The 17,744-nt window shown below is 34.1% G+C and overlaps 1 protein-coding gene across 4 annotated transcripts in view; it reads right to left on the reverse strand.

Annotated features, from left to right (window-relative positions):
• Positions 1 to 16,031, reverse strand: part of LOC141404837 (uncharacterized) — a 111,055-nt gene extending 95,024 nt beyond the window's left edge. For 2 of the 4 annotated variants that reach the window (XM_073988578.1, XM_073988576.1), the window contains exon 1: positions 14,629 to 16,008. The gene's annotated coding sequence lies outside the window, so the exon portion shown is untranslated. Of the gene's footprint in view, positions 1 to 14,628 lie in introns of all 4 variants that reach the window. The other 2 variants (XM_073988579.1, XM_073988577.1) reach the window with 2 other exon arrangements.
• Between the last annotated feature and the right edge of the window lie 1,713 nt (positions 16,032 to 17,744).

The raw sequence follows: 17,744 nt of genomic DNA on the forward strand, positions 1-17,744 counted from the left end.
ACGCTTGAGGATAATAATATCCAAGCTTGTGGATAATAATATCCACGCTTGTGGATAACAATATCCACGGCCTTGTGGATAATAATATCCACGGCCTTGTGGATAACACTGTGCAACATTTTTAGTGTGATCTTGTGCAAACAATTCGAACTGATGATTTTTTGAAAGTACAGACCCAAACAACAAGAAACCCTAGTTGGGTTTTGTTGTGTCAGATCCAGCTCGGATTTTATCGCCCCATCTAAACATGGTTAAATATTGAGTTTTTAAAGAAATTCGGGACTATATCGCTGAAACCAATGCAAATCTTCTTCTGACCTCTGAAGCAAATTTGTAGATAAGGACAAGAATAAAATATTTGGAGAAACAATGAACTCGAAAAACTATATTTATTGCCTCAAATTTTAAAATATATGCAAAAATTCCACAATTTTTATACATTTAGCACCGTATCTCCAAATCCGTTAATTTTTTCCGATTATTTTCTTTTGGAAAAATATTCCCTGGAGTGTAGAACACAACTCTTCAGAACATGTCGTTGTTGTAAAATGCCTCTATGCCGTTGTTTTCAGTACTTTTTTCAACGACGATTTAATAAAAATGTCAATAATGTAGTGAAATCCGAAATGCGAGAATAAACTGTTGGTGTGAACTGTGTTTGAAATACGTGTAGTAAAAGATATGATGCAAAATACCGCTGAAACAACATGAAGTAAGCATTTTAGAGTTTCAGAATGTTCTAAAGAATTGTTGAGCAATTATGTAAATTTTTCTATATTTTATAAATTTTGATGCCCTGGATGGAGTTTTCCTTTCCAATATTGCTAAAGACAGCAAGGCCAAATTCCTATTCGTTTCTGAGATAAAGGCTCGATAAATGCAAAAAAGTGTAGATTTAGCCCGGTTTAAATGAGGCCATAAAATCCGAACTGGATCTGACAGGACAAAACCCTACTAGGGTTTTTGTAGTCTAAATATGTACTTTCCAAAAATTCATACTAGAAGTTGTTTGCATTTTCAGTGTTGCATAGTGTAATAATATCCACGATTGTGGATAATAATATTCACGCTTGTGGGTAATAATATCCACGGAGAGGAAGGACAGATATGAAGTTAAACTAAATATGGAAAAACATTAGGAGATCCAAAGTTGGGACCAAATTGATTGCCCCGTTCAAGAGATTGGGGGGAAGTACGAGAAGTTGTGGACCGGTATTATCCATCTTCGAACTGAAACTAAGTTTGGACAAAGTATGACGAATTTTTCGGGTTGTTTGATTTGCCCCTGAAAAAACGTTTACCGTCGTAATTGAGGCAGCGAATGCAAGTTACTTCAACAAAAATCATACCTGAACCTGATCTATATCTAGTAAATGTATTAGGATGTGTACACTGAAAGAAGAATGCTTCGTTGTATCAATGAATGGGTTTCATTGATTATTTTTCATTGGTGCTATGAAACGTTCCATTAATATTAAGAAATGTTTCTTTCATGCTATGAAACTTTACGTTATTTAAAATTCAATGATTTTTGGTTTCATTGTATAAGCGAAACGGATTTCATTGATGTAATGAAACTTTTAATTCTTGCAAAGTTAAGAAAAATATGTAAGTTTTGAATTCAAATTAAATAGAGTGGACAAAAAAAGAACTAGTACGCAAACCATTTAAAAAATTGCGAAAAAATATATATTCGATGTTTTTGGTTTGCTCCAAAAATTAATGAAACAGTTACATTAAATAAGTGAAACAGTTTCATTAAATAAATGAAACAGTTTCATTAAATAAATGAAACATTTTTTAAATCCCTAATAATCTCTTATCTAATATTATCCTATGTATAGGTATTATCAACCTGTTTGCATTTGTATTCTTTGTAAATATGTTAATTTATAACATTTGTCTCCTAATTATTTTGTCTTTTTTAAACAATTATATTTTTGACAATCACAAAATTAACACATATATATATTGGCTACATACATATATACCCAGCTAACAATTTTTTCCGAGGGCTCTGATATCAGATTTTTTCTGAGATTTTCTGAATTTTTTTTAGAAATGTGGCCGATTTCTCTAATATTTTCCTAGAAATTGGACCGATTTTCTATAATTTTATTTTAAGAATCTCTGCACATTTTCTAAAGAACCTTAAGAATCGTCATTCCGAATTCGTTCCGATTTCTAATGGATTTTCTAAGGGAATTTTTTTTCGGTTGATGTCGAAGAACAAAATGACTGGTCATAAAATTCGCATATACAGTTTTACAATTTTTTTAATATAAATGCAACATATAATAATTCAAGCTAGTGTTGATAGCTTCAACATACTTCTGCACATTGTTCTACTGTTAATCATAAAATGATAACAACAGGCAATATCATTAGAAAGTTTGAAATTATAATCTTCCATAAATAGTACATTAAAAGAAAATTGTCTCTGAGTGGGGTTTGTTCAGTACAGTACGACACGTGTTGTGTCAATATCAAAGGCGTCAGAATTGTTTCAGAAAATCTGAACTTTTTTCCGAATTTTTCCAGAATTTCCTTCCGAATTCGGACGGATTTTCTTAAGAAAATCTAAATTTTTCATCGAATTTTCCAGAATTTTCTTCCGAATTCGGACCGAATTCTGTCAGAAAATCTAAATTTTTCTCGAATTTTCCAAGAATTTACTTCCGAATACGGACCGAATTCGTCGCGAAACTCTAACATTTTTTATGAATTTTCTTCGCAAATTCTTTCCGAATTCGGTGACCACGTCCATACAACTTTCGTACCGAATTCGATACGAATTCGGCATCAGAATCGGATATTTTTTCAGAAATTCTGTCCGAATTCGATACGAATTCGGAAAAAAATGTTAGCTGGGTATAGAGTCACATACATAAATATGTATGCATGAATATTTACAAAAACTCGCAGAAGCGGCACCAACTGTATACAAATTCGCTACTGTCGCCGATTGGTGTTGGTATACATAAATATTCATTCGCATTAAAAAGAATGCTATTTTCAGTTCTTTGTTATTGTTTGTATTGTTGTTCATTGAATTCCAGCTGTGGTTGTGTGTATTTAAAAAGCAGAAAACACGTGTAGACAAAATTACTCTCTCTCTCTCTCTTTGCAAAACAACCACCGTTTTCTTAGCTACATCAAACAATGTTCAAGAACTTTGTTTTAGTTTGCGCAATACCACAATCAAGTGTGGATGAAAAAAGTTATTTTCAATTTTACTTACAGACGACAACGCCCAATACTATCATTAATGTGGTGAATACGTGAGGAATGAACAATAACTTGTTGTATTCATGGTCAACACTAATTGCAATAAAACGAAATAAACATATTTAGCATTGACTTAATTTTTGTTCATTACGTGAGTATGAAATGAAAAAACTTCAATGAGAAGTTCGATCGTTTTTTCTTTGTTCACCTTTATAGTTCGAGCTGACGATTGATGTTTGGGTATAAAAAGTTTCTTGTTGAAGAAGTTATTGAAAAATAACTTCGGTGGAGAATATCCACAAACAAGAAACAAGGACACTGATGAGATCCAGTGGCGTGGATCGAAACTAGTCTTCCTTGCCTTACCCCTTGGCGAACAATGCCAACCTTTTTCCACTAATAAATTAGTTGTTTTAAAATAATAAAACAACAACAATGGGATTAAGCCAGACTATTTTGAAAACAAAATTGTATTAGCTATCCCAATTAAAAACGATTCCCATTTTTTTTCCCATTTTTGCAGAACATTTCGATGCTGAAAAACGTCATCTTGTGGTACTTTTATAGCGGCTCTTAAAAAAGGACGAAAAGGACATTGAAGGAAGCGTTAGTTAGTTGGAAGGTCGAAGTGCTCTACAAAAATAATCCTCACTCGTTTTGACTGAAGACATGTCATTTCAAAAATAAGCTAAAGCAACACTGAACAAAGATATAACGCTAATTCTTGAGGGCTTATAGGGTCTCCAGCAAAATATTCATCACGCCATAACGCGGAAGTTCGACTCACGGCGGATCTGTTCTTCGGGGTTCTTAATATACTCACCAAGGACATCCATCCCCAAAAGAAATTATCTCTTTCCCAGACTTTCACCTCCATTTTGTTGCATAGTGTTATCGGCTTATTTTAAAGTAGAAGTACCATAGAATATCTGGTAAAATTTACAAGACGATCGAAACAATATTGTCTGAGATATCCCCACAAAATCAAATAATACTTTTCAAAAACAAAAACAAAGTCTGATGAAATGTGCTTTTTCATATGGGAAAAGTACGAAAAAAGTTTGGTAGTTTTTGTGGAAAAAAATCATTAAAAATGTCCTTTTTTGGACTTTACAAGTGGGGGGTCACCCACTAATGCGTCGTATGCGTCGCCGCTTACAATTTTTTATGGGACATTTCAATTCACTTGTCCCGGTATTGTTTTTCATAGGCTAAGGGTAAATAGCAGTCGACAAGGCTGAATGTTTCTTTATTGCTTGTTTCATTAAATGATTATTGTTTTTTATTTCTAAATTTGTCATCAAATGACATATGTATGTGTATGCGTTTTATATTAATCATATTATTTTGCAGATGTCCCGCTTTCATTTATAATAATAAAATATCACGACACTAAACTTAATTTCATATCGATCCCACTGTTAATGTCAGCAGGACAAAAATATCCAAAATCAAATAAATTTATGGCCCACAACTGTCATAAATTGGGTGAGTGGTGTTGGTGCCGGTCATTCATATAATGCTGCTGGCTGGTGGTGTTTTGTTGTTGTCGTTGTTTATCAATGCAAATAATTTTTGCAAAATGGAATCGATAAGGGCAGCCGCATAAAATTTAATTTATTAATATTTGAAAGAATGTACGAAAGTATCATTTCGATACACATACATACAAATATAGATATATGTACATACATGTATGTAACTGACCCCACATTTGCACACATTGTCTGTATTTGCATAGACAGTTTCGTCGTTGTTGTTGCTGTTATGTATTACGTTCTCTGTTACCATAAATATGTGATTTATGCTGCAACATTTACGGACACAAATTGAAAATATAAACAATAAATGACCGACCCAGACTTTGCATAGTTTTGAAATGAGAATTGGCATAATTATGGCACAGTTCTGTGGTTTCCATTCATTCCAAGTTAATAATGATAATTTTCCTCATGCGGTTTATAAATTATTTTTTGGTAAACTAAAATGTGGTCAAATCTATTTATTCTATGTGCTATTTAGTTTCTGGCCCGCCCGTTTAGTCAATGCCCAAATAAATAGGTATTTCACATTGTTGTGACAGCTTAACATTTTCAACACAATGATTAGTGAGTTCATAAACATAGTTTGGGTGATAATCTTATTAAAATAATATTAATTTGTAATTTTGGTTATCTAAAAATAAACCATAAAATATGTTTGTTTTATGTTTAGATAACCAAAATGAGCAAATAATAAATCTCAGGCGAAAAGAGGGAACTGTTGGTTACAAAATTAAATCATAAGCATTGATAACTAGTAATAAAATACTAAAATAATGACTTATGGCACATAAATTTGCAAATTTTTATTACAATTTTCAACAATACTTTGGGGAGGAAGGGACGGCAAATAACTTTATATTTTCGGCTTTATGGCCAGAAGGTAGTCGAATTGAGCTATCACGACCCATGATCTTGCGGAATTTCATAACACATCCAACCAATATTTTTCTGATTTCCTCAAAATTTCTTTGTTGATTACGTTAAGAACTTAAAAAAGTTGTTCTTTAGTCTAAAAATTAATGCCTAAATTTCCATTAAACAGTTTAATAAAACCGCCCCATTTGCGGAAAATAAACATCCATCTGAATCCAACCATTGTGTTAAATAAACATCGGTTGCTGTTGTAAAATTAAATTCAACCATTTATTACATTTTCATTTTCCGTCACATTGCGCATATAATTGCCAACAACAGATTGCCCAAAAAAATTTGTTTACTTTTGCTTTTGTAAATTTCTGTTTAAACAACAAATAAATCTCCTTTTTACTATGTCACGACTGAATGTTAACGTGAAAATTAAACAAAGAATTTGCAACAATAAAAAATTAAAACATAACCGACCGAAATCAAACAAGTTGTAAAGTAATTACTTAATAATCCAACGTAGCAAATAAAACAGATGTGTGACGACAATAGAAGGCAGTGGCGACTGTGTGGTACCCTGTAATAGGACAGAAATTTTAATAAATATAAAGGATTTTTACTAAAGCACTTAAATGTATGAGTTTTATAAATCCTTCTAATTTTTCAAGGTATTAAAAAGTAATTTTTATAAATTAAAAATGTCGGGTGCACACCTTAGCTCTGAAGAGGAGGAAGCGACATTGCATGTAGTAACTCAATTAATTGTTTAATCTGGGAAAAATCCACACTTCCCATGATATGGGGCTCGTATTAAAAATAAAGCCTATCAGAATTCGGTTAATAGTTACTCTTCGATTTTTTTATTAAACTACGATTAATTACAACAATATTAAGTCCTATTAAGTCATATTTTTATTTTTTGTAAAATTTGTCAAAACAATTTTCCTTTATACCAGGGTGAAAGATTCGTTATTTTTCAAAAAAAAGAAATAAAAATTAAAATTTTTTAACATTTCGCTCATTTACTTAATGATTGACACATCTCAAAAAAAAACAGTTTCGAGAAAAACACGTTTTAAGTTGGCTATTGAAATTTGACTTTCCAACTTAAAAAGATTATTACACAAAAAATAAAATAACTACTTGGATCATATTTTGCAAATAGCTAGCCAGATATCAGCATGATTTGAAGTGTTTTAGTGCTTCATAAACTCAACAACCCTTTTTGGTTGAATTTTGCCAAACTCGTAGTAAATAAGCTGTAACTCGACGAGGTTTTGAGATATAAGCATGAAAATTTGGTACATGATAAAGTCGAATTCCTACAAAAAATAGAAATTGCTAACATAGAAAACACATTTTCTTTGAGTAAATGAGCGATTTGTTTTATTGTTTTCTTTTGGAATTTATCTAAAACATCTTAAAAACTGCCTCATTTTCGATTTTGAAAATTATTACACTGTGCAAAATTTTTAGGGTAATCTTGTGCGAAAAATTTGAGCTTAGGATTTTTTAAAAGTACAGACCCAAACGACAAAAGCCCTGCATGGGTTTTGTTGTGTCAGATCCAGCTTGGATTTTATGGCCCCATCTAAACATGGTTAAATATTGACTTTTTAAAGAAATTCTGGGCTATATCTCTGAAACCTATGTGAATCTTCATCTCACCTCTGAAGCAAATTTGTAGATAAGGGCAAGAATAAAATATTTGGAGAAATAATGAACTCAAAAAAACTAAATTTAATGACTTTTTTATAAAATATCGAAAATTTCCATAATTTGTATAGATTTTGCACCATATCTCCAAAACTGTTAATTTTGTCTTCGCTGGAATGTAACACACTACTCTTCATTGTTGTAAAATGCCCCTATCACGTTGTTTTCAGTATATTTTTCAACTACGATTTAATAAGTACGTCAATAATGTGGTGAAATCCCACATGCGAAAATAAACTGTTAGTGTGAACTGTGTTTGAAATACGTGTTGTAAAAGATATGATGCAATATTCCGAAGAACTGCTAAGATCCTTATTTGGAAGATTTTTTTGAAGATTTTATATTTAGATATTTTTCCGACAACAAATTATGGTCAATTTCACCCGCTATCCGATCTAAAGCCATTGGCATTTTCCCTGACCAAATCTCTTACCTCGTGCAAAAAGTTGTCAATATCGAATTATAACTGCGACATCTAGCTTGATTATGGGGGATCTCTGTATAAACTAGGCTGTAACTATGTTATCTGACCTACCACATCAGCCTAGTTGGCATGAATGGAATGGTCAATAGTTCCTTTTCTGAATAGAACTTACACATATCTTCCAGGAATAAATATATAGTCATTATACTATAAATTTTACCAATTTTCACCCAAAAATTTTTTCATCCGCTAAATATTACCTGATATCATCATGTTAAATTGAAAACATTTTCTTTGTTGTAAACTTAAACCTTACATAAAATTTCGCACCGATCAGACCAACATTGCGACCTCCAGAGCCGCTGCAAAATAAGATAAAACTGTAGTTATACCCTCAGCATTTATGCTAACGAGGGTATATGGTAATATTCAAAAAAGTTTTTCAATCGTTGAAGTTGAGGTTCACCATTTAATAAGTCGCGAACTGTTAATATATTTTATAAAATATGAATACGTATTTTTAATAGGCGGTCATTGAAATCGGATGCACCTTATAATCATATGCACATCGCGTAATTTTTGCCCACTTGAAGGTTTTTTGAATAGTAAGATGCAACTGGTGGCACACTTTGGCCGCTGAATGAAACATGGGAAAATCCATGCATATTGATAGACATGGACTCCCGAAAAACACATGCACCTCAACTGATTTAAACCAATTCGCGAAATATACGGTTCTTAACTTCTATGTTTTTTCTTTGATTGTAATTTCAATATTACTCTCTACTTCTTATTTCTATTGCTTATCACAGAAAGCAAATATACTTTCACGATGACTACTTACCTCCCCCACAAAAGTTCGAAAATGTTTGAACAATTTTTGCGCACGATAACTCTTGAAGGGAGAACCCGATTTGGCCCATACTTTGCACATCGTGAAAATTTCTTATTGACTTAGATGAGATTACAGTATGGACTCAATCGGTCCACTCCTTCGGGTACCTCCCACATAAAATTTCGGAAAAGTGCAGTTTAGGACCAGCTCTGATTCGCTTTGATTTTTGCTGCAGAAGCTTGTATTCAATACCCCCCATACGACAGTACAAGTTTCATCAGCGGCAATTCCATTCTTCCTGAAAAAATAGACTATAAAAGGTGCAAGGAAACCCCCATGACACCTTGTGTAGTGGTTCACTCAGAAAAAATAGCCTCTCTAACATATGTCCCAAACATATTTTGCAGCAAACATATATTTGTTTGCAAGCAGTCCCAAACATAACATATTTTTGGATCCTACAAACAAATATATGTTTGGGTGCAAACAAATACAAAGCCAAAAGCCACAAAAAACAAACACATGCACCAGTGGGCGCTTTCTGAGAGCAATGGAGCGTAAATGTCAATGTGAAACACATTGAAATGTATGCTCACTTGCTCTCAGCAAGCGCTTATTTATAAATGGGGGTGTTTTTTATTGAAGGGCAGAGAAAAAAGCAAAGCAACAAAGACACAAAGGTACATACAAAATTCCAAGGAAATACATAACACACTTTAATAAAAGAAAAACTGAATGAAAAAAATATAAAAAGTCGCACTTTTAAAAATAAAAAAATTATATAGAAGCATCGTTGAACGCTTCTTCTTTTAAAATATACATATTCATGTATGTATATGAAAAACGTATTGATGTAATTACCAATATTAAATGCGATTTCTTCCTTGTCCAATAAAATATTTCCTTTCACCTTTTTGATTCAATTATAAAATTTATTGAACATTTAATTTACTAAAAAGCACAATGTGCCTCATCGAAATAATGGTTTTAGACCGCAAGTATGTTTGGACGAAATGTGTTTTAGACAATTTGGAGTCGATTGAGCAATGACCGTCCGTCTGTCTGGCTGGAGCGCACGATAACTCTCCAACGGATGAACCGATACAGTTCAAATTTTGGCTCTCGTAATATTTTGCCCAAACTTAGTTTAAATTCGAAGATGGGCTATATCGGTCCACTCCTTCCACTCCTTCGGAAAATTTGTGCGCACGATAACTCTTGAAGGGAGTAACCGATTTGGTCCATACTTTGCCCATCGTAAAGTGAGCACCAGACTTAAATAATGTTTCAATATGGACTTAATCGGCCCACTCCTTCGGGTACCTCCCACACAAAATTTGGGAAAAGTTCAGTTTAGGACCATCTCTCGAATCGCTCTGATTTTTATTTTAGCAACTTGTATTCACCGCCCTCCATACGACGGTACAAGCTTCATTAGGGGCATGTCCATACTTCCTGAGAATATAGCCTGAAAGGTGCAAAAAAACCCGTATGACACCGTGTGAGGCGGTTGGAGCGCAAGATAACTCTAGAACGGATCTGCCGATTCAACCAAAATTTGGCGTTAGTAACATTTTGTCCAAACATAGTTTACGTTTGAAGATAAGCCATATCAGTCCACTCCTTCAGGTACCTCCCCCCAAAAGTTCAAAAATGTTTGGAAAATTTGTTCATACGGTAACTCTTGAAGGGAGTGGGCGAATTAGTCCATACTTTATACATCCTAATATATCTACTAGATATTGATCAAGTTCAAATATCAACTATATTTGTCCATTTTCATCCGGTAACTCCCACACAAAATTTCGGATAAGTTCACTTTAAGACCTGCTATCGAATCACTTTGACTTTTGTTGAAGCAACTTGCATTCGCTGCCTCAATTACGATCTTGAGCAAACATCCCGAAGGGTATAAAAGCCCCCTATGGCACCATATGTAGTGGCTGGAAATCCACTTCCATAATGGTCAATGTAGATCCATTCCTTTTAGTATCTCCTCCGCAAAACTTTTGATCTCTAATCCTAATGAACATTTTTGTCGGTTCAAATTCCCAATATTTTTAAAAACCGCCAAATACATACATACGTTTTTTGGGAAAAATTATTTCAATATATACAGGCGGAGGGTATATCTCTGTCGGCAAAGCCGACTGACACTTTTTTACTTTTCATAGACTACTTTGGCGGTATATGGCCTCCAGAAATTAAAATATGGAAAATTTTAAATGTTTATATTTTTCATACAAAAGTAATGGTCCATTTCACCCGCTAAGATCATCATCCAAAATTGTCGGCATCTTCTTTGACCTAAACTCTTACCCGGTGAAAAATTTCGTGACTATTGGGGTAAAATTGCGACCTCTAACGAGCTTATGATTACACTATATACGAATAACTGAAAATATTGGGATGTAACTCTGTTATCTGATCATGCACACTGACACAACTGGCATCAATTGAAAGGTCAAGCGTTCCATTTCCAAGGGTAGCTTACTGTCCGGAATGTATCTTCCAGGAATAAAGATATAAGTTGTATATTAAAAATTTTCAGAATTTTCACACAAAAGTTGTGGTCCATTTAACCCTATAAATATTATCTGATCGCCATCTCAAATTGCAAGCTTCTTCTCTGTCATATACTCTTACCTTATATAAAATTTCGCGTTGATCGGACTATTATTGCAAACTACAGAGCCACTAGAAAATTGAATAAATATTATGTTTTTGGTCCAATTCACCCGCTAAATATTTCTCGATCATCACCAATTGTGGCCTGAACCCGACCTCCATACAAAATTTCGTGACGATCGGTCCATAATTGCGGCCTGGAGCTTGTTCACAATTTATAATGGACAGACGGACGGACGGACGGGCACACATCTCAAAATCGCTTTATCTCGTCGAGATATGAAGATTGGTATACCACATTGGGCGTCTCCGACGAATATTTCGCGGTGCTACATGAATTTTTACCAAAACAAACTTATAATACCCTTCCCACATTGTGATGTAGGGTATAACAAGTGAGCCAAGACTATAGTCGGGTCGGGGCCGACTATGTGATACCCTACACTACTACCCCTGTTCATAAGCTTTTGACTAATAAAATTCAAAATATTAAAATTGGGATAGCTTAGCGCCTTTGCTCTGAATGTCTACATTAACACAGGTCAATTTTTTTGAAACGCATTTAAGTGCATCGACTGTACAACCCAAAAAAATGGAAAAGTGGGATGTATGCCAACCATCAATAGGCTTCTTTCTGTGTTAGACCCCCACCAACCCCCAAAATTTCGTGAGGATCCGATGAAAATTTCGTAGTGTGATTGCACAAAAATGGAAAAAGGGATGCATTACCGACTATTGCGATATCTCTGTTGTTTGACCACCTATGACAACCTACTTCACATCGTTGCAAAGTTGATATTTTCTACTTTCGATATACCACCTACAGAAGGGAGATAAAACGTTGGCCTTTTTTCCAAATATTTTTTTTTCTCACATTCCGACCCCTGAATAATAGCCGACCATTATCAAAAATCAAAATGTTTTTTCCTCTGTGGGACCCCCAATAACACCCAAAATTTCGTGACGATCCAATTAAAATTGCGACCTGTAGCGTGATTTCCAAAAAAGTGGAAAAATGGGATGTATTACCGACTATTGCGATATCTCCGTTATTTGGATACCTACGCCAACCTGCTTTACATCATTGTAGTGATGGGATTTTTTACTTTCATTGTCAGACTTTGCTTTTGGAAGGTCCCTAACCAAAGCTGTGATATTCGTCATTATTATTATTAAAATCGCAAAAATGAAAAATTGTGTTCTATTAGCGGCTACTGCGATATCTTCGTTGTTTGACCACCTACGACAACCTACGTAACATCGTTGCAAAGGTGATATTTTCTACTTTCATTAGCAGGATTTGCTTTTGATATACTCCTTTTAGAAGCGGAGATATTCGCTTTGAAATAAAACGTTGAATTTTTCTCCAAATACGTTTTTTTGCCCATTCCGACCCCTGAATATTATCCGACCATCACTAAAATCAATAGGTTTTTTTCTCTGTAGGATCCCCATTAGCCCCTAAAATTTCGTGACGATCCGATCAAAATTGCGGCCTGTATCGTGATTACAAAAAAATGAAAAAAATGGGATGTATTGCCGACTATTGTGATATCTCCGTTAAGTGGCCACCTACGCCAACCTACTTTGCATCACTGTAAAGATGGGATTTTCTACTTTCATAGTCGGACTTTGTTTTTGGATGATCCCCAACCGAAGCTGTGATATTCGTCATTATTATTAAAATCGCAAAAATAAAAAGTTGGGTTCTATTAGCGGCTATTACGATATATTCGTTGTTTGATCACCTACGAGAACCTACTTTACATCATTAGAAAGGCGATATTTTTTACTTTCATGGCCAGGTTCTGCTTTTGGTATACCCCACATTGAAGCTGAGATATTCGCTTAGGAAAAAAACGTTGTATTTTTCTTCAAATAAGTTTTTTGCCCATTACGACCCCTAAATATTATCCGACCATCACCAAAATCAATAGGCTTCTTCCCCTCCGGGACCCCCATCAACATCCAAAATTTCGTGACGATCCGATCAAAATTGCGACCTGTAGCGTGATTACAAGGTTTAGATGGACAGACGGACAGACGGACGGACGGACGGACGGACTGACGGACGGACACACATAGCCAGATCGACTCAGCTCGTCGAGACATTCATTTTGGTATATATAAGTATGGGTCTACGACCATTATTTCGATGCGTTACAAACTTTTTGGCCAAAACAAACTTATAATACCCTCCCCACATAGTGGTGTAGGGTATAAAAATGGGAAATATTTTCATGTTTTCAGGAAAATTAATACTGATATTTTCATGATATACAATGTAAATCGACATTTCATTTCTTTAGTGGCCCATAGTGACATTTGAGGAAAGATTCTTCTCTTTGACGTCATCTCTCTAAAATTACGTTTTGTGGGACAATTTTGAATTAACTCAGATGAAGTCCGACTTTAACCCTAAAAAGTGTTTTTTTTTTATTTTTAGAGATTCCTGGCGATTGAGAAGATTTACAGATTTGGTGTATTGTGAGACCTATAGTAAAATTTTAGGGCGAACATTTTGTAGAATATTTGGATTTGATATAATCACATTTTATACGAGTTTTTGAACGATTTTCGAAAAAAGTACCAAAAAGACTCCTTTGATAAACCGCATTAGGGTTAAAATATTCCCCACATCCTCCTCTGTAAAGTTGCCAAAGACACTATATACCTAAAATGCAAGGGTTCTATGATATTTCAACTCGAATATTTCGAAAAAACTTGAAATGGGCGGAACTTGCCCCGCCTACTTTGGTTACTTTCCGATTTAAACTTTAAAAACGTCGATAAACGTGTCTCATATATTTAGCTCTACTTTCGTAATCTAGTCAGTTTTTCCTATCATTTAAAAAAATTTTTAAATTTTTTTGCACAGTGTTATTGGAGTATTTCCTTTGGGTAGTTATCGTGCCAAAGAACTATTTTATTTGCTGCGTAGGGTTTTTAAAACTGTCAAGAATCATGGACTTGCCCACCGGAAAAATATATTATTGTAAACAGATTCGCAATAGAACCTTTGATGAAAATGTCAAAGCAATCCTCGAATAGTTATTTCGTTCATAATTTTCTTAGCTTTTTTCAAGTCGCATATGACCGCATTTATTAATTGTTAATACGGTAAATTTAGCTTTAATCAAATATTTCAGTAAATGAGTTTTGATTTAAGCTATTCTACAATACTTCACATTTTCTTCACACTAAACGTTTTTCAACAAATCATACGGTTAAATAAATGATTACTAGCACATAAACTCGAGTGCATAAATTGCTCCATATGTAGCATTTATTTCGATCAAACCAATATTACCACCCCTTTTCAACATAGCCTACAACACAACAGGTAATCAAATCAATTAAATCACGTTAAGCGTTTTATTTATTTATACCTTTCTGCAGATTGTTAATTTCAATTTTTGGCGAAGAAATTGCGGTTTATGGCGTTACGTTGGTTGGTTGGCTGCTTAAGCGTAATCTTAATAATGATTCAATTTTGTTTGCTTAAATAAATATTTATTTGTGCTCTTTTTTATCGGTCGTGTTTTATTTGCTTAATTCTCTTTTTGTTTTTGTATCACAATCTTTTTGCTTTTTTCCTTATTATTTTAGTTGATTAAATTAATTTTGTTTTTTGGTATTTGAACTCCCACTGTGATTGCGATAGCATTAAGTTAAGCAGCGGGTGGTTGTTACGTTTTTCTTTTTTTTTGGGCTAATATTTTCTCAACACTTAACACTTCGTTGGCCCCCACTACAATTAAAATATGATTTTTTTCCCGTTTATTCTTTTATTAGACAATTTCCAAAAGTGTGGACGTTGGGGGAGGGGGTGGTTGTTGTGGGTGGCTTGTTTATTTTGTAATTTGTGACTTTTTTGGTGCTTATTAATTTTTCACATCAACGCTATAATTTTGTGTTTGAATTGGAAGCGAGCCTCCGTGTGTTACTTTAGTTTATCTCACACCACGCCGCACTATGACAACTACCGGCACATTTACGATACTGATGTCGTTGCTATCAAAACGCTTGTGTTTGCTTTTTTAATTATCTGTCGTGAGTGTAACACTGGCAGCAGATTCTGTTTCCGTAGCAGCTGCTGTTGCTACCTTGTGTGACCCTATTGCTGGCAATTGTTGTTCTTGGTTTTGAGGCTGTTGCATTTGTTTACATTCACGTTGCAGTGATGCCACTGCCGGCAATGTTGCTGCCGCCGACGCCGCCGCTGCTGCTGGCGATTTACAATTTAACAAAAACACAACCACAGAGATGTCGAAAAATTGTGATGCTGTTGCAGATATTGCTGTTGTCAAACGTTCGACATTTATCCAGTTGGGCACATTCATGTATAAACACATACTGATTAAAAATGTTGTCAGTGGGTGGTCATTTGGCTGAAGGGTTATTTATGGGAATTTTAATTTTCTTTTTCCATTAAAAGGCAATCAAATTAATTTCAATAAAAACCGAAACAAATTGTTGACATTTATTGCTATATTCTCCACATTATTTCTTGAAAATTCTATATTTTTCCACGAAAAATTATGGCAATAAAATTTCCATTAAGCGGAAAATTGTATTTTAGTAGATTAGTGATTTTTGTTGCTTTATTAGTAATGCACTTTGATGTGTTAATTGTTTTACGTTAAATTTGTTTACGTTTTTTCGTTTGCTTCGAAACCTTTGTGAAAACAAATAATTTTCTTCACGCTATTTTTTTACGCATCGCAAGCCGACAAAAGACCGCTAACACGACAAAATATCAACTGACTGGAGATTTTCCCAATGCTGGAGTATTTATAGCAGGCACTCATTTTCTATTATACTCGTTGTCGTCTCTTTGGCAACTATTTTCACAGTACTTCTCTTTATCTTCTCTTGATATCTGCTGTTTAGCATTTTTATCATATTAACTTCTGATAGAGAAGAGTATATCTAATAGAGAAAATTGTAAGTGTTTTTCTCTTATTTCCATTTACATCTGTTGAAAGGCTTTCTCTGTCGGTTTCCTCTTCATCCTTTACTGTTGCTTTGTGTCCTCTGGTTTCAAGCATTTTGTCTTTTTGACTTTGTCTTTGTCATTACAAAACAAACAGACAAACACAAAGACAAGTTTACATCTTTTGTTTTAACAAATTTTCATTTCCATTTGTAAAAAGCCCGGATATTCTCAAAGGAAATTTAATTTCCTTTTCAAACGTATTGTCATTGCATTACCATTATTGTTAGCGTAGGACTTCTGTAAAAGGCAACAACAACAACGTGCAAAATTTACATCACAATGCATTTTAAATTTTATTCAGCTTTGTTTAGTATAAATTACAATTACAATAGTGTTTAGATTACGGAGGAGGTAGGATGCTTCAAAATATTTTTAGCACCTACCAGAGATGGTGTCTTAGATCGCCACTATCTGAAATTTATCTAATTTGGCATTCTATGGAAACCACTAGAGGTCTGCTGGTTTTATTAAAGAAGACGTACCGGTCTCCTTTATATGTCTTCTATAGGCAGACCAACAGGTATTCTATAAGAGGAAATATACATCTTTTATAGGCAGACTTCCACGTTTTCTATGGAAGGCCTACTGGTCTTTTATAGGAAGATGACCTAGACTTCTCTTATAAGAAACCCTTTTAAAGACATCTAGGTCTTTTATAGGGAGACATTTTGCATTTTTTAAAGGAAAACTAAAGATCTTCTATTCTAAGAACTTTAGTTCTTTATAGGCAGATCTTTAGAAATTCGGTCGTTTAAATCTTCCATTGAAGAACTTTGGTCTACACTTCTTCCTATACGACGATCTTATTATCTTCTACAGTATGAAGTTTTGGTATTCTATTGGAATTTCGTTAGGTCTTCGGTAGGAAGATATTTTGGTCTTCTATTCGCAAACCTTTGCGCCTTTAATAAGAAGATCTACTGGTATTTCATAAGAATAAATTTTGGTATTCTTTAGCAAGATATGTTGGCCTTCCATAGAAACACTTTTTAGTCTTCTGCAGGAAGGCCAAAAATGTTGGTCTCTAGAACTTTTGGTGTTCTTTAAGAAGATCTTTTGGTCATCTATACCTTTTGGTATTCTATAAAAAGGCCTTTCGAGCTTCTATAGGAAGGCTTTGGCCGTTATGATCTGTTCATAGATTTTACCATTTTTGAGATGTATAGATGTTCAGGTCACATTTTTAGCTTTTTTGTTAGGTTTTCACGAATTGCTTGAAAACAGAATGACTTATCGAAATGGGACTGGAGAGAATCTTTTAGTTTTGAAAATTCTCTACAAGATTGGCCTTCGTAATTTTTTCCTAGGTTGTACCATTTTCGAGATATATAAGTTTAAGTTGGGAAATAGAAGTCATGACATTGTTTTATAAGGAGGCGATACAGTAGGTGCATTGTCCCAATTTGAACTTCTATATCTTAAAAATGGTAAAACCTACGAAATTATCATAAGGGTCAGTCATGTAGAGAATTTTCATAGCTACAACATTTTTTTATACCCTCAGCC

The sequence above is a fragment of the Musca autumnalis genome, unplaced genomic scaffold, assembly GCF_047663935.1.
Source record: "Musca autumnalis isolate F117 unplaced genomic scaffold, ASM4766393v1 scaffold_5, whole genome shotgun sequence".
In the NCBI taxonomy this organism is placed as follows: Eukaryota; Metazoa; Arthropoda; class Insecta; order Diptera; family Muscidae; genus Musca; species Musca autumnalis.